This window comes from Pongo abelii, chromosome 7, assembly GCF_028885655.2.
Source record: "Pongo abelii isolate AG06213 chromosome 7, NHGRI_mPonAbe1-v2.0_pri, whole genome shotgun sequence".
NCBI lineage: Eukaryota > Metazoa > Chordata > Mammalia > Primates > Hominidae > Pongo > Pongo abelii.
The window spans coordinates 27,776,525-27,801,840 of NC_071992.2; the positions used below are offsets into that span (position 1 = coordinate 27,776,525).

At 42.3% G+C, this 25,316-nt stretch overlaps 1 protein-coding gene and 1 pseudogene across 2 annotated transcripts in view; both read right to left on the minus strand.

The window, feature by feature from the left end:
* Positions 1 to 25,316, minus strand: part of EBF2 (EBF transcription factor 2) — a 207,656-nt gene that overhangs the window by 91,365 nt on the left and 90,975 nt on the right. The gene's annotated exons all lie outside the window — the stretch shown is intronic.
* Positions 13,222 to 24,684, minus strand: LOC134761879 (uncharacterized; annotated as a pseudogene).

The following is a 25,316-nucleotide window of genomic DNA, read 5'->3' on the forward strand; positions in this document are numbered from 1 at the left end:
GACATCACGTTGTGGCACGGACACATGGACTTCTGGTTTTATTCAGGTTACATCTCCAGGGCTCATCCAGGATCAGGTATACTTCTTGACCATACTACTCATTTGGGACTTAGCTATCTCCTTCACAACTAAATGAGGACACTTAAGGAAGCTGGCTGGTAATCTTATGGTCCCCTGCACTGTCTCAAGTAGTGTAGGAAAAACAGTTCTGGAATATCTGAAGTAGAGCTCATTACTTCATAGCTGTGTGACTTTAGGGAAGTCACTGAATTTCTCTGAACCTCACTCATATCTATATATGAGAATATCTACCTATAAGACAATACATGGGAAAGTGCATTGGCAACCATTAAGTGCTACATAAATGTTACCACTGCTTACTGCCTTGCAGGGACTCATTAAAATCTTGTTGATTGATTGACTGATTAATTAACTCCAGCCAGCTTCCTTAAAAGTGTCCTCATTTAGTTGAGAAAGAGATAGCTATGGAAGACGATGACATCCAAGAAAATCCACTCGGCTCAACAGCAGCCTCATTCAAGGGATTTTTAGGTTTATAAATGTACTTGCAAACAAACCTCTTTCTGTTGCTCAATGACTGGCTTTGGTTGGGATGATGAGATCTGTCAGAAGTAATGAGACTGTCATTTTGGCTACCTGCACATTTGAGGATGAAAGAGGCTTGATTCCAGAAATCCAAATGAAGAAGTTAGGGATGCCAACCTCCAGGCCATCTCTGGACACACAGTAGGCATATAGAACAACACTGAGGATTGGATTGAGTCTTAAATCCAGCAATCCCCCTCTATCACTGAGTATGATGGACTGCCTGGTAAGATATTCATGAAACATCTCAGAGATTATATGGCCTCATAAAAACAAAAATGACATGAAGTTGAACAGAGTTGAAGCGAATGAAACTTCAAACTAAATTTTTATTGAAATTCTCCCCATTGTCAGCCGACATTTTCAATTTTCATTTCCCTGCCTCAGCCCATTTTGCCATAGAAACTTGGATGTTTTCATTGAACAGCAGCCAGTGAACACTGGACTGAAGGGGCACACTATAAATTTGGAAAAATAAATAAATGCTTCAGAACTTCCACTTGAAAACCACAGCTAAAAATGAAATCAAATCTGACCCACCCCTTTTCTTTTAAATTGTGGGAACAGACTCAGTCTGCCTCAATCTTTAAGCGCATATAAAATTTAATATTAATATAAGCACCTTGGAGATCAATGCATGGCCTGGTCTAAAGCAATTGTGGAGCCTTTGACTCATGCAGCAAGGTTTGGACAACTTGAACCAGAAGATAGCATCCTTCCTATGCCATGTTCCTTAATAAACATGTGTGCTTAAAAAATAAAAAGGGAAGAAAAATTGGTCTATGGGCATAGAGAGAATAATTCACTCCAAATTGCTCCTTTGATGAATGTGGACAAAAGAATAAAATTTGTCACCTAGCTAATATTACCATCAATATTTTGTCCAGCTACATTCCTTCCAATTTAAAAACAGTTCAATATCTCTTTTACCTTCAAGTAGCAGCACTTAATAAACAGTGATGGATGGTTTTTATTTTTGTTCGCATTTCAGTCTTCCCTGCTTTGGTACAAGGGGACTATTTTGCTTGGGGGAAATGTAGATCTTCCGTCTTTCGTGCATTGACATACACCCCTCCAGGAAAGACGGCCATATTTAATTCATAACGCCCATCGGCTACACAAACATACAACTTCCCATCAATTAGGCAACACAGAGATGTTGTTAAAAATCAATGAGCTTATTATTAAATATATTTTTTTCATGTAGCAATAATAGTTATTGCTGCACTATTGTTATTACTGCAATGTCAGCTGTTTAGGCAGCTTTCAGAAAGTTTGGTTGGCTTTGATCTTGCTAGCAAGGCATTCTATGAAACAAGGGATCTGGGTGAGGCTTCTCTGTTCTGTCTTCTGCCATATTTAGAAGCCACCAGGAGAAGGGGGAAAATGTACGCTGTAGTGGAACAAACCTTGGACTGGAGGCAGAAGACCTGGGTTCCAGTCCCAGATCTGCACATAACTAGCTGTGCGACCTTAGGTAAGTCCTTCCTCCATTCTAAGCCTTAGTCTCCTCATTTATAAAAATGAGAGGTTTATGATAAGTGATCATTAGGACCCCTCCATTCTAAATTTTCAGACTCTTCAACAATTTTTTTTAACTAGGAAAGGAAACAGGTTGAAATTGATGCAATTCAGCAACTCTCAGTTGCTCCTCATCAAAAGTCTCTTGATTAAAAAAAAAAAAAAAAAAGAACGGGCAGAGTAGGGGATGCTACTGAATCTGGAGCAGACATTAAATTGATCCAAAACCCAAATATGCTCCTATTTGTGTTTTCATCCTCGTTGTGTGTTTATTAAAAATAATTTTGATATTTTGACACGTGCCACTATGGCAGAAGCCTCCTGCCTACAAACAGAGATGTTAAAACTGTGCCAGCACATGCAAAGGTTAAAAACAACATTGCACAGATTTTGGCAACTACATCATATGCTGTCTGGCCGCAGCTGATCTGAACTGAGTCCCCCGTAATTACAGGAGAAGGTGGAACAGGTTTGCTGCTAATTGGAAAATTCTGCAAATGGCAGCACTGAAGTAAATTGACAGTCGTTAGAATATTAGCAAAATGAGAGTACTGATTAGCAAAAAGCTCAGAAGCAGACTTTTTTTTTTTACTGCCAGAATCTACTGGCAAAATTGATAATAAAAGCTGAACTTAATAATAACAGCTGTTATTTGACCTGGTAATATTTTTTTTAATCTGTTGCTGTTCCCAGACCAATAACACATAAAGAAGGTCTGTATCCACTGTTGCAAAATTATTTGAATCCCAAAAGGTATATTCAAACTCAGTGAAGGCAAACTGTGCTTAAAGGGGCAGCCCATCAGTAGCACGTTCTGATGGAAGTGCATTCACTGGAAACGTTGTGAGTTGTTTTGTTTTCTCCCCCTTCCAACAAGTCTCGTAGGCATGCTGGAGCGTTCGCGTGTCCTTTTTAGAACTGGGCCTGGATTCTATTTCCAGTTTGCTTTAAATCTGTGACTGCTAAAAATGTCAAAGTTAACTTATTTTTCATTCTAAAGTGGACAGGAAGGAAAGTAGGACATTGCTGGACTCTGAACCATCTAGCAGCACTGAGCTGTTGATGGTATTTTTCAGTCACTGCATGCAGAGAAATACAGATGGGAAAGCATTAAGAATGGACATATTAATTAGAGATGCTGCCATGAATCTATGGAAAATGGACTGTAGCTTCATCACACAGACTTCCACCTTATGGGGACACACAGGAATATGCCCTAAAGACTTCCGTTTTGGGAACTCTGATCCACTGCTGGTGGGAGTGTAAATTAGTACAATCTTTCTGGCTGTATGGCGATATAGATCAAAAGTCTTTAAAATGCACACAGCCTTTGACCCCACAATTCTATTTTAAGGATTTGTCCAAAAAAAGAGTCATGGATATACCCAAAGCTTTATCTACAAAAGATGTTCCTTGCAGCATTGTTTATAATAAATACAATGATGGAAAACAAATTTGTCCCCAAATGGATAATTGACTATGATATACAAACAAATACTACATAATTATTTAAATTATGTTATAGAATAACATCTAACAATACCAAGAGATAGTCTAGTATAAAAAAATACAAAACAGTAAACATAAGATTATCACATTTTTGTTTAAATACAGAGAGTGAAGAGACAAAACTGGAATAATTACCAATTATTTCTGAGCGGTAAGTTAATGGGCCATTTTCATTTTATCTTATTTGTCCATATTTTCTAAATTTTCTAAAATGACCATACATTGTTTGGGTCAGAAGAAAATACATAAATTAATTTTAAAGATAAAAATCTCTCTAGAGGGTTTTGGTTGTTTTAAGTAAAAATTCAATCTGTGGCAATGGGAAGGAAAGTCTGCATTCCTGAATGGTGTGCTGGCTTCTTGACTTAAAGCTTCACTGCCTTACATGATGGAAGTGCACCTCCCTTTGAGGGAAAAAGAATGGTCAGCTAAGAGCAAATCTTAGGACTCCAGGTGAAGGACCAGGCTGCTGCTTATTGTTGACTTTCACGTGCGTACACACACACACACACACACACCAATCTTGTTTTTGATATCTGTTCTCTGAAATCATAGGTCAGCAATACTTCAGGCCTTTAGAAAGACGGATTTCCCTTTATGACTTTTGACTTCATCCTCTGATAATTCTGCTATTTTATTTTGCCCTTATTATGGTAACCCACAACCTCATTTATTCTGAAACAGTGCAGGAAGACATCATTGCTGTTTTCAAATTTTGTCTCTCCACCAGTCATTTGGAAGGGAAGAGAGTTGGAACCACACGAATCCAAATTCAGCCCAGGGCCTCACAAAATAGACTCTGTCCATGTTGTATCAGAAGTCAAGTTCACTGCTAATAGAGGCGGTCCTGCTGTGTAGGGCCCTATTCACCGATCTCTGCATGCTCAACCAAAATGACACAATGTGCATGGCTGGAGCTTGCACGACACTCCCTGTACTTGAACACTGGCCAGGAAGTTGAGTGAGAGTGTGACACTTCAGAGGTGCCTTAGAGCACACGTGCGTTTGCCGGGGCAATGACAGATGCATCGCATATCCCATCAGGTCTGCTTTTAAAAAAAAATCCATATTAATATCCTACGGTGCCATTGCCAAAAACACAAAATCCCAAAGGCAAATCCCCTACGTTCTAGCACTGCCAGAACTAGTACCACCAGGCTTTGCTGAGGGACTGTGAACTGCCACAGTTGCTTCTAGCAAGGAGCACAAAGCCCACCCCATTAGCTTCAGCCACAGGACCAAGCGACTTGCAAGCTGTTTCTCGCCAGGAGTGTGGGTGGGCAGCGGGCAGGATCCCAACGCGACAACTAGACTCAATTGACTGTAACCCAGAAATTTTTTTTAAGTGGCTTTTTTGGATGATGGTACCCAAGGCCCCGCATCCTTCATTCTTCCTAACAGTTATGCATCAGGAAAACAAAGCGATGGAGGGGGAGGTGAGGGTGTTGCTGCAGCCAGTTGGTGCCAAATACAGTTAAGGGTGGAGAGGGAGGTGGGATTGGAAAGGGGGGAAAAAGCAAGTCACTTTCAATCAAGTGTCACACCTTTAAATAGTGGTTAAATCTTTGCATTATGCAGCTCATCCCTTTACAACATGGGGTTCCCTTAGAGAATTCCCTGTTTACACTGGGAATTCCTCCAGGGCCGCATCAATAAAGCTGAACAGATGTCAGGGTGGAATGCCAGCGGCAGTGGCTGTTGTCAGGGGTACTGGGGAGGGAGGCACAGAACAATGAGAAACGGCATCTGCTACACAAAGCCCTTGCGCGTGGGTCAGGTTCTGCCAGTGTGTAGAGATTCCACCCTACCCTTTGTCTGGGCACATTGCCTTTCTTGTTTCTCAATGACAAGGGTTGACACATGTCACCCGGCCCTATCAGGAGTGTTATTTGTTTGCCACTTGCATATGCACCAGTGTTCCTGACCTGCCCTGCATCTCTGCTGAATGCACCCAGCAAAGCTGAAACTCTCCAGCCCTGCCCCAATCTATGATTTCATTATGCACTTTGAGTCAAAAGTGGGATGTAGATGTCCTTCTTTTTAATTAAAAACATGATTGATGAGATTTAACTGACAGTAGGAAATGCAATTTAAATATTCCTTAAAGAGGAACTAACCCTGTTTGTGTGGGAAGGCTTGCGTGGCTTTCCAAAGTTGCGACCGGCGGGAGAAAGGAAATTAAAATAAAAGCCCGTTCAAGTCCGCTCGGCTGTGGAAGAGTGGTAACGTTAGACAGCAACTGCAGCCGTGTAACCAGAAACTTCTGCGCATTAGGAGCCGATGTGAAGTGTTGCTCAGGAATGGCAGTGTTCAGTGTGGTTAGAGGCAGCAGAGGAGTAGAGAAGAGTATGCTATGAAATCATGTGGAAGCAAAACCGGCTAATTCACCACATTTTTAAAGCAACAATCTGATCCCAAAAGACCTTATACTAAAACTCTCCCTGCTCTGCAAAAGTGGTTTTGCTCCTCACTGCTGTATTGCTGAATTTCTCTATCTTTGGCTCCTCTATTGAGCTTTCCTTAAACTGTCCTTTTAAAATTTCCATTATAAGAAAAGTCCTTAGCACCCGCGATGCTCCAGGACGTGGGCTGCAGTTCTAAGGCAAACAGGAAAGCAAGCACCACTTTTTATAAAGGCCTTCTCAGATTTGTTCCCTTAGTGACTGCTAAGTTATTATGGGAAATTATGTGAGCCACAGGATATAGCAATATCCAAACCATGGGAACCCCAAATTGTAATAATCAGAGACAGAAGTAAGTTTTCCTAATGACCAGGACTTTGCACTGGTATTTTCAATCTAGAAATATTGGATGAAGTTGAATATTAGTCTGTACCATAACAGTATAACTTAAATGCCAACAATAATAGCAGTTTAAATTTTATTTTAGAACTAGATCTCTGTTCTCTTTCTTAGTATCATTTACAAGAGGGTTTCGTTGTTGTTGTTATTTTGTTTTGGGATGTTATGTCTTCCATGGAAGTAGTTATTTTCTGGGAAATGATGACTTTGAATTTAAAAAAGGTTAATACTTTCCTAAAAGTATATATAAGAATAGCCTTGTCTACACTCTGGAGGCTTACTAAAAGTATCATCTTCATCTGTGTTTCATGCCTAAAGATTTTATTCTAGAATTTCAAAATCCCTTCAAAAGCAACACATACCACACACAGTATAGTTCTTCTCCACTTAATTCCTATTAAAGACTGATAGAAAGAAAAGCTTTTATTGAAATGCTTGGGTTAGAGGAAACGGGATTACAATTGGAGATGATTTTTGGTAAGTATTTAACTAGCAAAGGTTAATTAGAATTGTAACAATGAGATGTAAGAGAACACATTCTGATCAATTGATTAATGAGATGTCAGAAGGTATAAGAATCCACCTTTGGGAGAAATGTTAAAAATGAAATGTATTTGCAAAGCCATGATGTCTTTTCTCTTCATTTATTAACACAAGCAGCATCCGTGGATGTTTTTCCATGGGTAACAATGTACAGAAAATTACGATCTCCAAGTTGGCCAAAAGCAGCACCAACATGTTACCCAAGTCTCTGCCATCCAAAAATGTCCCCGACACCCATACAAGGGAACAAAGTTTCTAGAAGAGGCCAAACTCTCAGCAGCCCTCCCTCTAGTGACTTTCTATCTCCCCTCCATTCCCTCTGCGTTATATATTCAGATTAATTTAATGAATGACTCATTTCAAAATCCTAGGCTTAAAATTATTACCATAGGACATTATAAAATGCCTATTCTGGATTTATTGTTTCATCAATCTGGTATCAATTTCACTATTGACATAGGTGATGGGGGGGGTGGTACTGTACACGTTTTTCCTTCCTCATTTGACTACACTGGTAAGCAAACAGACCTTCCTATTTGTGGCATAGATGTTCTTTGTCACAATAAACCACAGTATATTATGTTTATATACGTCCTTTAGGCATGTCACAACAGTTTGGCATTCTGAGTGGCTCTACCACTGTGTACATTAAATAGTCATGTAGTTACATTAAACAGTGGGGAGTTCACACTTCACAAGCACTCAGTATTTTAAAACAGATGTGGGCTGTCTGTTGTCAGACTCCAGTGAAAAAGCCTAGAAGAGACTTGGTGGGAACATAATCTTCAAATAGCTGAGGGCTCCCCAAATTTTCCACCCAAGTTCCCTTTACCCCCATACTAGAGAGTGTGGGGGTGAAAGAGGTGTTGGGAAAAGAAAGAGAAAAAAAGGAAGAAAAAAGCAGCAACTTTTATGTCTTATAGTACAGAGATCTGAAAAAAGGGATTCAGAATTCGGAATAGTTTGTGGCATGGAATATTTTGAGCGGGGTGGGCTCGCTGGGGTGTCGTGGGATTTACTGACAGGAGAATTTTTGACAGTTGATGGACAGATGAATTCCGTCATGGAAGCGTTAGTGGAAAGCAGCAAGGCCAGATGGAAACTCACAGCTTGTCTTTAATATTAATTTTCTTTTTTTTCAAGAGATCAGAATTCCCTAATTCCCTAAAATGTTTCAATGCATCTTGAGGTATTATTTTTCAGATGCCTTTCTCCACCTACTCTTAGTAAGAATGTTCCTTTGTGTTAATGTTATTTTTCCTCTCTTACTTTGAAAAAAAAAAAAAAGGCTAGTTTTTTTGTCTTTCAGTTTTTTTCTTGCTCTAGTTGGACAGCTGTTAAAATTCTTCCTTCATTTACAGCAAATATAGAAGACAAATACCTTAACTGTGTAAGATACTAAGTCTAAATATGAGAAATACATCTGAAACAATCGTGACTTTGAGCTATGATCACTGACAGAAATCATGATAAGATTTTCTTTGTGCCTGAATGAAAGGCATAATTCTTCATGCTTTCATAAGGATGGAAGGGACCACTGTTTTTAGGGTATCTGTCTTCCCGGCAGTAAGAAGGAAGTCAAATACTCTGCTCGAGGATGCAGTAAAAAGAGCCCTGGACTAAGACTCCAGGGCTGGATTCTAGTCTTGGCTCTGCTGAATGGTGGGTCACAAGTCCCTGTGATTTTGGGGGCCTCAATTTCATTACTTGGAAAATATGGTTGGTATTGGGAGAAGGACAGGGGTTCCTAAGTCACCCGCACACCTCTCTCTAGGACGCTACAAAATCTTCCAAAGCGCAAAGCTCACCATTCACATCAAGGAGTCAAGGACTGTTGCTCTTCTTCCTCTTACTGCTGAGCTTCCCAGAGACCAGGGAACCCCTCCATGGACAGTTAGGAAATGGGACAGTCTCTCCCTTTTCCCTGTTGTTCTACACAAACTTCACTACTGTGCATTTTTCTATGTGGTAACTTCATGCTCAAGACAAAAATCAAAAACTAAAAAATCAGCAACCAAGGATGATATTCCACACCCTATCCAAACAAAGCTCAAATTCTGTGAACTTTTCCATTCTGTAACCTTCTTTTCTTAGTTCCTTTCTTTTACATCACTGGATTTACTTGAGTTGAGAAAATTGCTTTAAAACTTAGAGATATTTCCTCTATGTTTACATATGATCTATTTTCCTGATATTGTTTCAAGCTTAATGGAAAAAACTTAACATGTGACAGCTTTTCCTAGAGTTTCCTGACACATCACTCTGGTTACATGTTGGGTCTCCGTGTGCGTGTGTATGTGTGTGTGGTTTGCGTTTGTGTTTGCGTGCATGTGTGTTTGTGTGCGCACTAGTGTGATTGTGAGTCAGTCTGGGTCAGCCCGAAAAACGTTTTACAATTAATGTAATGAAAATATTTGGCTAAACAGAAGACTCCAAAACAAAGCAACGAATTGTGGTTTATTGGTAAAATGGAACAGGGGCTTCTCTGCATAAGTTCAGAGACTATTTCTGTGTGGCTCAGGAAGGTTAAGAAACAACCTCAAACCCCTAGAGCTCCAAGTTCCCATCATACTCTAATGTGTCCCTCTATGTGACCAGGGACCAATCACTTAACTTTTGTTCTTTCTTCTTATCTGTGAATCAGGGAGAGAATAATTAACAAAGAGAGGAGTTTGAGATAAAGCTGATTACTGATTGCTTTGGAGTGTTCACAGTTCCAGAGAACAGAAATGAGGGCCAGTAGGTAGGATTTACCAGGGAGCAGATCTGACTCAATATGAGAAAAACCTGTGAAAGTATGATACTGCTCAAAATCAAAATAGACTGCCTTGTTAGGCATGATTTCCCCATCATGATAAAGAACCCATTGTCAAGGGTGCCATAAAGAGAATTTTTGCATGACTTAGTAGGCTGAAGCAAATGATATCTAAGCCCCTTCCAATATATTATACACCTGTTGATTATAAACACATAGCTAGCCAATAGGGTATTTCACAAAAACACTTGGAAATATCATGATGAAAGAATAGACTATTAGAACTGGAAGAGACCTTAAGGAAAAAGAGATCTGGGCAGCCCCTACATTCTACTAAAGCTAGTGGCAGAACCAGGGTTGCCATGACTTATGTTTCAAGAGTATTTTACACAGAAGTTTTTCATATACCTCTTCTGAGCCTCACAGTAGTCTTCTGAGATAGGAATTACTAGCTGCACATTTTACTATGCAGAAATAAAGGACAGGGAGTTGACGTGACTTGCCTACATCCCCATAGTTAGCAAGTGGAAGAGTCAAGGCTGTAACTCAGGGCAGACCCCATGCAGGAGACTTGTTACCTTTGACACTTTTCTTTCCAGGATCTCTGAATAGTTCTCACTTAGTATTAGTTGTTTCCTGCCACATCCCAGAGATATGTAACATTATTAGCCGTAGAGGTTCATCAGTTACCAGAGATAGAAAGGAACCTCTGTGATCATTTCCTTCCATCCTCATTTTACCAAAATAAAAAAAATAAAAAAATAAAAAAGTAAAAAAATAAAAACACGAAACCAAGGCTTGGAGCAGTCATCTTCTTAGTGGGCCATCCAAAATGAAAACTTTGATTTCTGCTTGATTCCTCAAAGATCTTAAAATAGGCAACCCGCCCACCTGATCTGGCAAGTAATGATTTAAACCAGGTGAATGCAAGAATGATTTCATTCATTGCATTTTCCATGTGCCTCTTGAGGGAAGGCATGTGGAATATGTATATACAGAGAGAGACCCCCAGCCACCAGTGCCTCCCCCTTCCCCCAAAACACGGTAGACTAGTAAATGTTTGCTAGCTATTTGCAAGGCTGACAGCAGGGATTATTTTTCCCATGTGCCAAACAACTTCATCCTAGAGGAAATATTTCACTCTGGCAAGATTTAATAACAATTATAAGGATCCTTTTCATTGATAGGGCATTCTATGTCAAAAACATATTTTCGTGCATTATTTCCAAGTTTCGTTGATGGAGTATGACATCAAATCTCATGAGTATGGAGAGTGGAAGACAACTAATGGCAGCAGTAGTGGCTATTCCTCTGCAGTCCTTGGGGCCTCCCCACCCCCAAGCCCCAAAGTGATTGCTGCTCCCCCATCATTTTTTTTTTTTTCGAGACAGGGTCTCGCTCTGCTGCCCAGGCTGGAGTGCAGTGGCGCAATCTTGGTTCACTGCAACCTCCGCCTCCCGGGTTCAAGTGATTCTCCTGCCTCAGCCTCCTGAGTAGCTGGAATTATAGGCGCCTGCCACCACGCCTGGCTAATTTCTGTATTTTTAGTAGAGACAGGGTTTTGCCATGTTGGTCAGGCTGGTCTTGAACTCCTGGCCTCAAGTGATCCGCCCACCGCGGCCTCCCAAAGCACTGGGATTACAGGCGTGAGCCACTGTGCCCAGCTGTGCTCCCCCTCCTTTCTGGTCATCTTTCCCATCTGACTCTTTTTGGGGAATGGGATGATAGTACCACAGAGTAGCAAAGGAGTCCAGAAAAGAAGGTGCAATGGGAACCATGACTCCTCCTCCATCTGAGCCCCTAGTCTGTGCCCTAAGCCATGGAGGAGCGTGAGAGACACGCAGACTGACCAGAAGGGTTCCTCAGCAGTCCTGGACCACTGGCTGCTGTCAGAGAGCCCGACCCACACCCATACCTGCCCCTACAGGTGCTGCTCCTCCTCCTCCCCTGCTGTATAAAAACTCCTGCTCTCGCTAAGTCATTATTTATGACACCCTGATAAACACGTGGAAATGCAGTGTGGATGTTCGAAGGGAACCATTCCCATTCCTAAGATGGCCCAGGGTTCTCGTCCATTTTAGTCCATGCTGTGGCTTAATAATGGATCACTTCTTCAGTCAACAAACATTTACTTGAGTATCTATTACCTGAAGCACTGTGCTAGAGGCTGGAAATAGAAAACCATGTTCCCATCCTCAGGGAACTCCCTGTCCAGTGAACGTGAACACTGGGGGAAAATTGTAAGAGGATGATGTACTGAGTCCCTAGACAGAGGTGAGCACAGAGAGCACCAGAAACACGCAGGGGGAACGACAAGCCCCATCTGGGAACATGCAATAGTTCTCGCATGCCTTCCCATTGGAAAACTAGACATTTAAAATCTACCGCCAGCAACCTGTATTCTTTAAGTTTTTTTTATTGGTACAAATGTATGGAGTACATGTGCAATTCTGTCGGATGTATATAATGCATAGTGATCAAGTCAGTGTATTTAGGGTACTTAGAGTGTCCACACTGCTCCTCCCAGCAAAGAGAAGGTCTTCAGGCTGCAGAGTCCTGGAACTACATTGTTTTTCTTCTCCCTTTGCTGTGAGCAGCATTCCACCAGTACTTGGGATTTTCACAGCCTTTTACAGTCATTAGTAAATGGACACAACGTCCCGTGGGGCCTATCCCCCTTATGGAGAGGCTCCGTGGAGATTAACTGCTGTCTTAGGTCACCGGGGCAGAATCTAACCCCAGCCCCTTCCTCAGGCGGATTTAGAGTGACATATATGGCAAAGTCATTCTGGCAACAAAAACTGAAAGGCTTGTCTAACTCGACTTCAGCCTAAATTGGAGATTCTGCACATATCTCCTTTCCTTGACAGTAAAGTGAGGAGTTTGGGGTGGCCAAGGTGCAGAGCACCTGTGAAAACCGGAACACCCTTCGTTCCTGGGGGCTCGCCCACCTCTCCAGCTAGGGCCTGCTCCGTCCTTGGCACCATAGAGCTTAATGAGCATTTTCCATGCTCTTCTGCTGTTCACGGGCCTCTTTGCAGATTTTTGAATGGAGTGAACTACAGGACATGTCACTGATGAGTGCGTGGTGCATGGTCTACCTCAGTGCAGTGGTAACCTCCTGGAGCTCAGGATTTCCCTCCGTGAAACCTATGCGAAAACTAGAGCTTATTCTAATGAGGAAGTTCCCAGGGCTCTTCTCCCTTCAAGGCTGAGCACGTTGTCTCAACTCTGCAGGGTCTGAATTAAGTGAATAGTTAAATACTTGTTTCTCCTGTGGAACAAAATTTTTAAACTAGAAGAAACTTCAGAGGCCACCTAGTTGAAACATCTCATTTAAAACAAGGCCAGGCAGGATGGCTTGTGCCTGTAATCTCAGTGTTTTGGGAGGCCAGGGTGGGAGGACTGCTTGAGGCCAAGAGTTGGAGACCAGCCTGGGCACATAGCAAGACCCCTGTCTCTACAAAAAAAAAAAAAAAAAAAAAAAAAAAAAAAAAAAAAAGAAAGAAAAAGAAAAAAATTTAGCCGGACATGCTGATGCATACCTGTAGTTCCAGCTACTTGGGAGGCTGAGACAGGAGAATCTCTTGAGCCCAGGAGTTTAAGGCTACAATAAGTTATAATCATGCCGCTGCACTCCAGCCTGGACAACAGAGCTAGACCCTGTCTCTCAAAAAAAATTTTTTTTAAATAAATGTTTAAAACCTGAGGGTTCCTGACTCCTAGTTCTATGTCCTTTCCTCTATACCACCCTGCTAGCACAGAATCTTGTACCTGGTTCACCCTCAGAAAACATGGTGACTGCTTTAGTTCCAGGGACCTACCCCATGGGTTAGGTAAAACTCCTCATCCCTTAAAATGGCAACTGTGGAGGTTAGCTGGGGAGCCTTGACAACCCCAGAAAAATACAGTTCTCCCCAGTATAATCCTCAGCTGAAACATTGAAACACTATCAAAGGGGCTTATTTTGATTTGGAACATCCTTTTCCTCCCTCCAATTTTTTTGTTGGAAATACATAGAGCCGAATAAGATACCAGATAATCCCCAAGACTGCCCTGATAGCTTGAGGCCTCACAAATGTCTGTCAGCTTTCAGCCAGAGGGAGAAAACCTAGGTGAGAACAGGGTCCCAGTTGTGTCCCAGACTCGTGGTCTCCAACCATCCCCGGAAATGGGCTCTTATCTGAACAGATGAGCTTTATGAAAGAGGAAATCTCCATTTCAAAAAGTCAACTCCTTATAGTTTTCTATTTAAGTTATGCTAAGCACTTGTGTATGGCTGATATTTGGTACTCTACGGAGATAAGAGAAAAAGCATAGGGCAAGGTTCCAGCTCTGGAAGGAGCTACGAGCTAACGGAAGGAAAAGACACAGATGATAGCAAGCTAGAAATGAACTCATATCCTAAAGTTTATAAACATCTCTTTATAACCTAGCATTCCACCAAAGTGATCTCCCTCATCTCTAGACTTATAAGAGCATCTCTTACTTACATCTCCCTTTAGACAGCCATTGTCTTGCCTAGTGGAGCCAGCTCATCCCTTGTGGGCCTCAGTCTTCACTCCCCTGATAAGACTAGAAGTTTTTGCAGGCAGAGGTCAATATATACAGTTTGAAATCCCTTTGGCATCTAGCACAGGGCTTTCTACATGGTAGGTGTTCAAATAAATATATATTTGAAAACTATATAGTCTATAATATTATAGTATATACAATATAATTTATATATTGAATATTATATAATATTACAATATTAAATACAGTCTATAAATTATATTGTGTATAATCTACAATATACAATACTATATAATTATATATGATATTAATATATAATTACATATTGTATATTATATAATAAATTATATTATGTATAATTATATATACATATGATTATATGTACACAATAACAATTATATTGTATATATAATTATATATTGTGTATATAATTATACATGTATATATATTTATATACACACACATATATAGACATACACATATACACACATATGGTGATTTAATTATTACATGCAGTTGTATACCCAGTTATGGAGTCAGTGGTATCTGATAAGTGGCCCCTGATAAGACAGGATACCAGTGTTCAGGTCTGCTCTTGACAAAGTTGTTTAACCCTCTGGGCTTTAGATTTTTCAAAAGTAAAACAAAGCAATGGACTAGATTTTAAGGCCAAAGGGTTTGATGCCTGCTCTTATTCCATGGGACAATTATTCAAGCGTGAAAAGATTGTTCTGTTGCCCCCCCGCCCCCACTCCACCCCAGACTCCTATGTTCCAAGCTTCTTCAGGCCTTGTGACCTGAGCCACGGTTCCTGTCACCTGACTTCTTAGCCTGCATGATTCCAACTGCTCCCCCAATTTTTCAGTATTCTTCTGCTATATCTCCCAAGTTGAACTCAATACCTGTATTTTATTTCACATGAGTTTCTATTAAGCTATATCTCCCCCATTCTATATTTATGTAGTACTACAGTTCAGACCAGAAAATTTCTAACGTTTCTTCCCCTCTGCAACTCTGTGGGTAGCTGGGCTAAGGGAACCCAAGCAAAGATGCCTCCCTCATCTGCATTTTTTCTATATCTTTTTCTCTGGCTCTTCGCCTGAATGAAGCATCTTGCATCACCTGGTTAGAGAAGTAAAAAGAGCCTCCCTAGGTTCGCTCAATACTGAGGGTGTCTCTTGTCCCAAGTACCAATATATGGGAGGAATGGCATCATTCACACAGAACCAACTGTTTCTTTCTTCCTCTTTCTGTAGGCCTCTTCTGCTTGGTCTGTTTGGTTTTGGGGGTACAATGAGAGCCTGTGGAATTTGTTTCTGATAATGCAATCCTTTGAAGGCCCCTGAATAATAGGTCTGTCACTGAAATTATGAAAAGAAAGTGCAGAGTTGGAGGGAAGGTGGTTCTGATTCCAGCTCTGTTAAATTTTTACTGCTGCTGGAGGGTGGCTAAATTGATCAGCAGAGACAGAATTTATATTTTTGGAGCTTTAGAAGCACTCAGGACTCCTAAACCTATTGAAATGGTCTTTCTTTCATTCTAGAGGTGGGAGAACCTTTTACTACTAATAAAGAATGCCGAAGTCTGGTTTCAGAATGAGCAAGGAGTTGGAACTGGAAGGACTCTCCAGGGTGGCAGAACAGCTACCACCTAGGCAGTCTGCCTGTCGGAGCAACAGGAAGTTATCCCAGACTACGACCACTTCTCTCACTGCCTGGCGTGATGGGGAAATGCCACTGTCAGAAGTAATCATTTCTGATAATGAGTTCTTCAACTTCTAGAATCTCCTGTTAAAGCTCTAAACTCACTTAGAACAGCCAAATCTCCCATGCATTTCTCACCAATCACTGTATGTGGAATGAGGCAATAACTAAGAAGGAAATCACTCTGGGAGTGGGGCATGGGACTGTGCACACAGAGAAGCAGGCCAAGGAGTGTGCATGGGAAAGAGACCAGCATGCAAACACCATGGGAGCAAGACCTGTACCTTCTTCATAACTGTATCTCTAATGCCGAGCACGGTATCTTACCCCAGACCTAAATATGCTTGCTGAGAGTGAAATGACTGAAAAGAAAATGGAAAAGTACCAAAGACCTCCCAGTTTTCCCAGCAGTCATCTGGGGTGGCAGGTGAGGGGCAATTGTCACTAACGGAAAAGATGTATTCTTCTGGACTCTGCAGAGATGTCATCATGTTTACCCTTCTCTTCCCTCCATGCACCTCATCTCCATTACCTAAATCAGCTCCTGCTCCTAAACTATCCTCATTGAATGACAACACCTTCTTTGACCACCTGTGCATCACGGAAGAAACCTAGACGGCAGCCCAGAAAACTCCCTCTGCCTCCCTTTCATATCCAGTCAAATCCTGCTGATTCAACTTCAAAATCTCCTTCGAAATCCTCCCCTAGTCTCAACCCCTGCTGCTACTGTCTTTGTTCAGGCTCCATCATTTCTTTTTGTTTTTCAATAAATGTTATTCCATCTATTTGAGGCTTACAACATGATATTATAGGACACACCGAGATGGTAAAATGGTTACCACAGTGGAGAGGATTAGTCTATCATCTCACAGAGTTACTTTTTTGTGTGACTAGCACAGCTAGATTCTACTTATTTAACAAATATCCCTAATACAATAATACGATTTGATTCACTTTAGTCTTCACACAGCTCTTCTTGCCTGGATTACTGATAATGGTCCCCTAGTTTTTTTGTCCTGCCTCCAGGCTGTCTCCCCCATGCTCAACCCATGACCCACTGATATGGTTTAGCTGTGTCTCCACCCAAATCTCATCTTGAACTGTAGCTTCCATAATCTTCATGTGTCATCGAAGGGACAAGGTGGGAGGTAATTCAATCATGGGTGTGGGTTTTTCCCATGCTGTTTGCATGATAGTGAGTAAATCTCATGATATCTGATGGTTTTGTAAAGGAGAGTTCCCCTGCACATGCTCTCTTGCCTGCTGCCATGTAAGATGTGACTTTGCTCCTCCTTTGTCTTCCGCCATGATTGTGAGGCCTCCCTAGCCATGTGTAATGGTGAGTCATCCTTTACAAATTACGCAGTCTCGGGCATGTCTTTATTAGCAGTGTGAGAACAGACTAATACACACATGCTGTAGCCCTAGTCAAAGGGAAGTTCAATCAGGTCACATCTCCATGTACAGACTTTCAGTTCTTGACCACTCACATCCAACACAACTGCATTTAGACCAGCATCCATACACCTTTGCTTGGCCTAGGAGTCCCTTGATGGTCTAGCCCCTGCCATCCTCTGCAGCCTCAGTGTTCTGCATACCCCTAAGTGCACCCTATTGGAAGTGTTGCAACACGACACACTCCCCTTCTTTCTTGCACATGCACAAGGAGAATATGTTCCTTCCCCCTGGGCTGCTGTTCCCTTCTTCCCTGCCCAGGTAACCCTTCTTCATCTTCACCCAGTCTGGGTATCAACCACTCTGGAAAATTACCCAGGATTCTAGTTTTTGCCCAGGCAGAAATAGAAGCCCTTCTTATAAATTCAGGGCAGACCTTGATAAACAATGACCTTCTGTTTTGTCATTTTTGGTTCCTTGTCTGTTTCCCCAGCTGCAGAGCAGAAGACAACGACACACAACTTTATCCCTGGAGCAGGGTTTGATACATGGAAGATGCATAGTAAACGTGTCCTAAGGCCGTGCACGACCCCAGAAGATTCCTCCAAAAGGCTTAGGTGGCCAAGCATTCATTCATTCATTCATTCATTCATAGAGTCATTCTATAGGCCTCCTGTACATTGGACATAGGATCTCATCAGGGGCTAATCCCTAAGGAACAAGTTTCTAAAATGACTTGGTTGTTCCTTGGCCTGTCTTGAAGAAATCAAAAATGACAAGGTGCACCGTCTTCCCTGCCACATACCTCCACCCCAGCGCAAGGCTCTGTGGATGAATGAAAACTCTAACTTGTTATTTCTCTGGAGAGCAGGCCTCATTGCTCTGGGGAAGCAAACCAGTTCTATGGCTTTGAGCTTAGGTGATGCCTCTCCTTTTCCAGATGCCCCTCGGATCCAAAGGAAGCAGAATAGCTCCTTGCTTCCTCTTCCCCAGTTACAGTGCCTGGTGAGGGATGGGCCCAGAGTCCCACTCTAATTATATCCTATTTGACTAGGAAATGGAATTCCTGATCGGATTCCTAAATCTCCAAGTGACGCAACATTTATAACTACATTAAAAAGGAAATGCGCTTTGCTGTGTGCCTTCACTCAAGATAATTGCACAGTGGTGACACTGTTGAGGGGCCTGAGGCCCTTCCCAAAATGACAGAACAGAACCATGACTCATAAAGTAAAGGAAACCGTGGTTCCCTCCTTGAGCCCCTGAACACAAGGGAAATAAATGGAGCCTTAACTGAAAGATGAATATATCTCGCAGAACTCCCGGGTTTGGGAACTCTGGGAGCTCCAAAGTCTAATCCTACGTTGACGCTGGCTGCCTCAGCTTTTCCTTATCTCTGCAAAATGAGGCCAGAAAGGGTGTGGCTTTAATCCAAACTCTAACTATGGTTGCAGACCCCTGGGCGGCTATGCGTTACTGCGTGTGAGTCATCCAGGAATCCAAATACTCGCCAAAAATCATGGGCTGAAAAAAATAATAGGTCTTGCATAGATATACTCTTCTACTATTCAAATGTTTGCAGTCATCATCATCACCACCATCATCATCAATACCATTTATTGAATGCCTACCATATGCCAAGCACTTCTCAAATACTATCTACACATTAACTTGTTTAATCCTTGTAACCACCCCATGAGGTTCATAATCATTATTGTTTCTATTTTACAGATGAGAAAACTGAGGTGCAGAGAGGTCAGGTAAACATGCCCAAGGTTACACAGCTAGAAAGAAGTGGAGCTACAATTAGAGCCAGGCAATCTGCCTTCAGCACGTTCTGTAAATGCTATGTCATGCTGTCTTCCCCTTTTCAGGGAATGGTTATTAAAAGTACCCCCACAATCACAATGGAAGTTCAATCATTTTCTAAAAATTTTGTTATATTTAACATAGGTCCTCTTTTGGTTTGGAAAAAACCAAACCACTCAAGAATTAACCATTCATTAACTACTAATTGGGCTAGATAAAAAGTTTACAAGAGGTGCGCCCTGATAAAACATCCTTTCTACCAATGCTCAAAAGTCGCCCACCAAAAATCCCTTCCATGGGTTTGAAGTTGGTCCTCTCCATGAGGTCATTTTAAAATGCAAGTATCCCTAAGAAGGGCAATATAAGAAGACATTAGTACCTTAGTATGAATGAGGTTTCTAAATCATTCCTTCATTATCAGGAAAAAAACAAAGTAAGGACATGAGGAAAAAAATAGTATTGAAAGTTGAGGGAGGCTGGTCATGGGAGTGAGGGAAAAGAAGGAGAGACAGGTGCCTTGAAAAGAATGGAAGGTGACCACTTGGGGAAGCAGTCAGGAAAGTCAAAAATAAACTTGGCCTACTTCACAGTTTTGCCTCGAGCTGGCCTGCAGGCATTCATCAGTACCACACAGGATGACAGTTTTGGTGAAATGTTTTAAATCAGGTAAGGGCTAAATTATTATTTCTAGCAATATTAACCTTATCACCTTTAGAAATGAAAACTGTACCAACAAGCACGAGGCCAAGGAGATCTGGGATTCTACTTGAGGAAGACAACACTGGCAGAGCTTGTCAGTTTCAGTCTAGAACCGTATTAATGAACATCATCCGAAGACCAGCTTCGATAAACCGTGGCCCCCTTAATCAGAGCATCTGAAACAAGGTGCCCCACTGAGCTGTTTCCTCCTTTGATCACTCACTGATGAATAACAGAATGTTCACTAGATCACATTACTTTTGCAAAGACCTCTCTTCTTTTAAGCTCTTTCAGCAGGCTCTCAAATTCCATATTTTCCTAAAACAAGATGGCTGCCATTACTGATGCCTACCTCATATTAGATTTACACACTTTTATTAAAAGTAATGGAAATGTACAATGAAATTGGACTTGTCTCTCAATTCCGGTAAAAGGCTAGAAAGCACAAGTGGAGTCTTTGCTTAAAGGATGCATCTGCAATGCAGGGGTCCTCAGAATCTAAATGTTTCCATGCTCCTGAAAGTTCCTGGCTGCTGAGGCAGATACCCAGGCCGCCACTGGCCACTGCCTTGAGAATCTCATCCAGTCGCATCAAAGAGGGAACAAAGGGAACCATTGCTGCACCTAAGTGCGGTTGCACAGGAGTAAGATTTACTGGAGCCTGACTAAAAACAAAAAGATTGGGTCTCCTTCAAGGAGGAATGGGTTAAAGTCTGTTAAACCACTGACCTAGGGTCAAAGGTTTCCCCCAGTTGTTCTGTCTCAGGCATGGAACCATGATCTTTGGGTTTGGGCAAACTTTAGACCATCTTTTCATCCCTTGGTGCTTCAAATTGTACCATAAATGCATAATTCACAGGCCAGTAAAGCTGTTAACTAATGAGTTAAATCCTCTACAGTTTTAACACAAATTGATAAAAAAAAAGGAAGCAGAATTTTAAAAATAAGTACAATTCAAAATGAAATGAAGATAAAAGGGCTTCTCCTCCTCCTTTTTCATGAGCTGATACCCCAGCATAGGACAAAGTAATGTTTATAGATTTTAAAGGATAAAAAATAAAATCTCTGTATAGCTTTCTCCTCAAATGAAAATCAAAATAGATGCTGCTTCCCTAATCCTTCTGATTTGAAAATTATTTCGCATTTTTAGAAATTAATTTTTCCAGGCAATTAAATTAGCCAGTAATTTGATATCACCATCTTATTTCATTATAGAGAACACATGCTGAAATGACACACAACCTCATTTTCATGTATTATTTTTGCAAATTTAGTACTCATAAATAGGTGTTGGATCAACAGTGCCAGCAACTAGAATCTTCCCTGCTGGCTGGACAGGAGCCTGAGGAGTGGTTATGTGAGCTGGAGCCCAGGCCTGTCCCAGCTGAGATTACCAGCTGGGAGAGCAAAACCAAGTCCCACAACGTACAGTCCTTTATTCTCTGTTCCAGAATGCTAGTTGGCCCACCCAATTGAACATGATAAATGGTGGCACCGCTGGATGGAATCCACCCCCTCACTTCCCAATGGCCACCTGGTATTTTCATGATGGCTCTGTCCAAATAATTTTTAAATACTTTCCAAGTCATCCAACTCAGTGCTCCAACCCTTTTAGACAAAGAGGACTCTCTGAGAACCTGGAAATTCACTTGGGAAGGGAGAGAACACACACACTTAGCTAGGGCAAAGTTGAGAGAGTTTTTAGTTTTCTGTAGCTAAGGGTATATTATTAAATTCTACCAAGGAAAGAATGAGGTTGAAGATGTCTTTTGGCTCCATGTGTTCCCAGGAAGAAGGGAAGGCAGCAAGCATTCCCCCATTTTATAGACAGGTATGGAAAAGCACAGAAAGGAAAAGCAGTGACTTCAAGGCTGTATGCTAAGAGAAACAGGCAAGGTCAAGATGAACATTCAGAATTCGTCAGAAATCATTTTTCATTAATCATTTATTAAAGATTAATATTTTATTAATCATTTTCAATCATAGTAATCATTTTTAAATTTGAACATGTTGAAAAGTGTTCAAAGGGGACTCTGTTAAAAATTACACAAAGGACCAGGTACACTGGCTCACACCTGTAATCCCAACCCTGTGGGAGGCCAAGGCAGGAGGATTCCTTGAGGCCAGTAGTTCCAGGCCAGCCTGGACAACAGAGTGAGACCCTGTATCTACAAAAAAAATTATTTAATTAGCCGTGCATGGTGGCTTGTGACTGCAGTCCCAACTACTCAGAAGACTGAGGCAAGAGGATCACTTAAGCTCACAAGTTGGAGGCTAGAGTGATCCATGATTGGCCACTGTGCTCCACTCTGGGTAACAGAGCAAGACTCTTGTATGTGCACATGCCTGTTGGCCTACTGTAATTATTTATACATTTTTTTGTTGGCCTAATGTAATTATTTTATTATTTTATCTATTTATAAATTATTTATTTATATATTATGTATTTTACATAAAAATAATGTATAAATAAATAAAATAATTACAGTAGGCCAACAGAAATGTGATCCAGAACTGTCCAGGGTGAACAGGAACACACACTCACCCTGCCTATGTGGGGATTTTGCAAAGTGGCCAGGCAGTCATTAGGTTAGGAGCTATTACAAATCATTTCACCTTCTGGCTCATGCCCAACCTGCCCTGCTCACTCCTTTTCACAGGCTTTGCTAATCTCCCCCCTACACTTCATGTCTAGATATCCTCCCCCATCAGCCCTTCATCTATGCAAGTTTTATGCTCTATTTCAAACCCAAGTGAATGTCCATCTCTCCCACAGGGCTCTTTCTGCCAACTCCAACTCATTCCACTTTTCCCACTTTCTGAATTTTCTTAGTATCTGTTGTACATATCATATAACACAGCTTTGAACTACAGAATGAGGCTTTGGGTTTTTTTTTTCTCTACTTATTCTATAAGTATTGGGGGTTCTTTTCCCAATTAGGCTTTAAACTTATGGAAGTCTGAGATATTTCTTGTACTTCTTTCCCATCCTCTTCTTTCCCATCACACCTTATTCAGGATGTTAGAACAGAAAAACAAACTTCACAGAGACCATTTGGTCCAGTTACAGATCAAGAAGCTCATCTCCAAAAGAAAGGGGCCTTCCCTAAGACCCACAGCTCTAACACAGCCTGGAGTAGGGGCCCTTGTTCTGTGCCTCCATGAGACCATGTGTGCTTCACAGCTCTGCATCCACCGCTGTGGCATTTCTTGACCATGGTGAGTAGACTGTAATGCCTTGTTTACTTAGCTGTTCATTCACCATATTGGAAAGCCCTGGAGGACAGGAGCTCTGCTGGATTGATCGCCATGACCTCAATGACTGGCACACAACAGACACACAGTAAATATTGGTTGAATGAACAATTAAAGGAATGAATGGAAACATGATTTTCCTTAAGGTGGTCATACAGGCTTTTATTGCATTTAATTGCATTTCCAAGCATTTAAATTAAAGAAGAGAGAGAATAAGCTCCTCCTCAGAGAAGTCATAGGAAACGGATGGAGTGGTTGATTCCTGGCTTCTGCTTTGCCTCCCAGAGTGGGTGGTGGAACCCATTTCCATTGATCTTCCAGTCCCACACCGCAGAGAAAAAAGACACTGAATGCAGTCAGGGCAGTTGATTCGGGATCTGACCCTTCACTGAGTCTCTCTGTCACCATCAGCAAGACACTGTGCTTAGGGCTTCAGATTTCCCATCAGCAATAAGAGAATGCTGGCCCCAAGGGCTGTGGAGGCTCCTTCTGGCTCCAGTGCCTATTGGATCCAAAGCCCACTCACGGAGCACCCCTCCAGGTGAATGGCAGTCCCTAGTTAGGGCAACATCACACAGAGCTGGACACTCAAAGCCTCTCCATCGTCAGAGATCAGCGGCTTAGCAGACAGAGCCTCTGGTTCTCCCTTCGGCTGCCAGGAAACTGAGCCTCCCAGCAACACATTAGGTTGCATATTAAACAGATGGGATGCAGATTTGAGACCTGTTAAAGGTTGGGGCTTTCCTTTTTTTATAGGCTGCTGTCAAGGTGTGTTAGTATCTCTTTATTTAAACAAGCTCCTTAGTCTTGGTTACACAGTGCAGAGACTCGGGAAAAAAAGTGAGTAGAATAAATAATCTATCATGCTAGCAACATAATTATAAGAACATATGTTAGCTCGAACTAGCTATATTCTAGTCATATTAAGGGTATGTGTGGGAGAGAGAAGGATGGCAGGAGTGTCTCAAAATAGTTCAGGCGGAGGAAGAGTGATATCGGGCTACGTGGAAACCCAAACTGCTTTCCTGGAGCCTCCATTCTGGCATCCATAGCATCCCAGAGGGCTGCCCGTTGGTGGCTTCCTGCTGCTAAATGCACCACCTGAGTCTGGAGAGCCACAGGGCACCTTGCCGCTCCGCTCAGCGGCCCCACCTTCGCGTGCAGGGAGATGAGCCCATTCGTACTTCGTTGGGTGCATCTCTGCCAGGTACAGAGAGCACAGGTCCGAAGAGAAAGACCCCCCAGAGGTCAAAGGCAATGGGTCTTGGCTTTCACAAATGCCTCAAGCTCTGAGGCACTAAGAAAAACAAAATTCACATATTTTGAGGGCCTTCAGTGAAGGGAATCAATGCGGAGCAAACGTCGTGTTGCACCACCATTTCCCACATGCTTATCTGGATTGTACTCACCGTTCAAGGCTCTTTTCAGGGAAAGTGCCCCCACTCATTCCCAGCACCGCCCCCGCCCCTTCCCCCAGGGAGCCTTCAGGACTCTCATCCACATCCCTCCCTTGGCACAGAAAGCCCTCGCGGCTCCCCAAGCCTGTTTGGGTCCCCTGGTTATTTGCTGCCATGGCACCCCGCAGTGCTGGAGGACATGGATACTCAGTGCACTTTTAATTATACCACGGCTGGCTTCCCCGAATGGATTGCTGCCTCTGCGAAGGTGGGAGCTGTGCCTAATTTGTTCACCACAGTGACTGCGGCTGGCTAGGGACCTGGGGTCTGTGCTGCGAGGACTCAGACCCAGCGCGCCAGGTTGTGCAGCCGCTGTAAACAAGACGCCCCAGGGCCGCAGGCGCTGGGAGGATCAGAGGGTTCGAGGAGGGCACGGAGCGCATCCCCAGAACAGTGTGGACTGCGGCAGACACAAGAAACCAGGGCTGATCACAGCGACAAGTGCATACCACGCTAGCGCCACACTCCCCGGAGCCTGGCTGGGCCCACAGACAAGGACCCTTGGGGACAGGGCTTCCCTCAAAGGTTCTGGGTGTTGCTGCCAGGCATTAAACAGAGGGTCAAGTTTGTGCTCTAGGAAGTTAATTCTGGGGGTATAAGAAGGGCCTAGAGGCAAGAAACCAGCTTGGAAGCCGTTCTATTCACCAAGGTGAGAGGAAGGCCCTAAATTCAGGTGGGGGCCTTGAGAATTAGAGGAGAGGGAGAAGCTCCAGAGGTATTTTGTGGGTAGCATTATGTATTTTGTGAG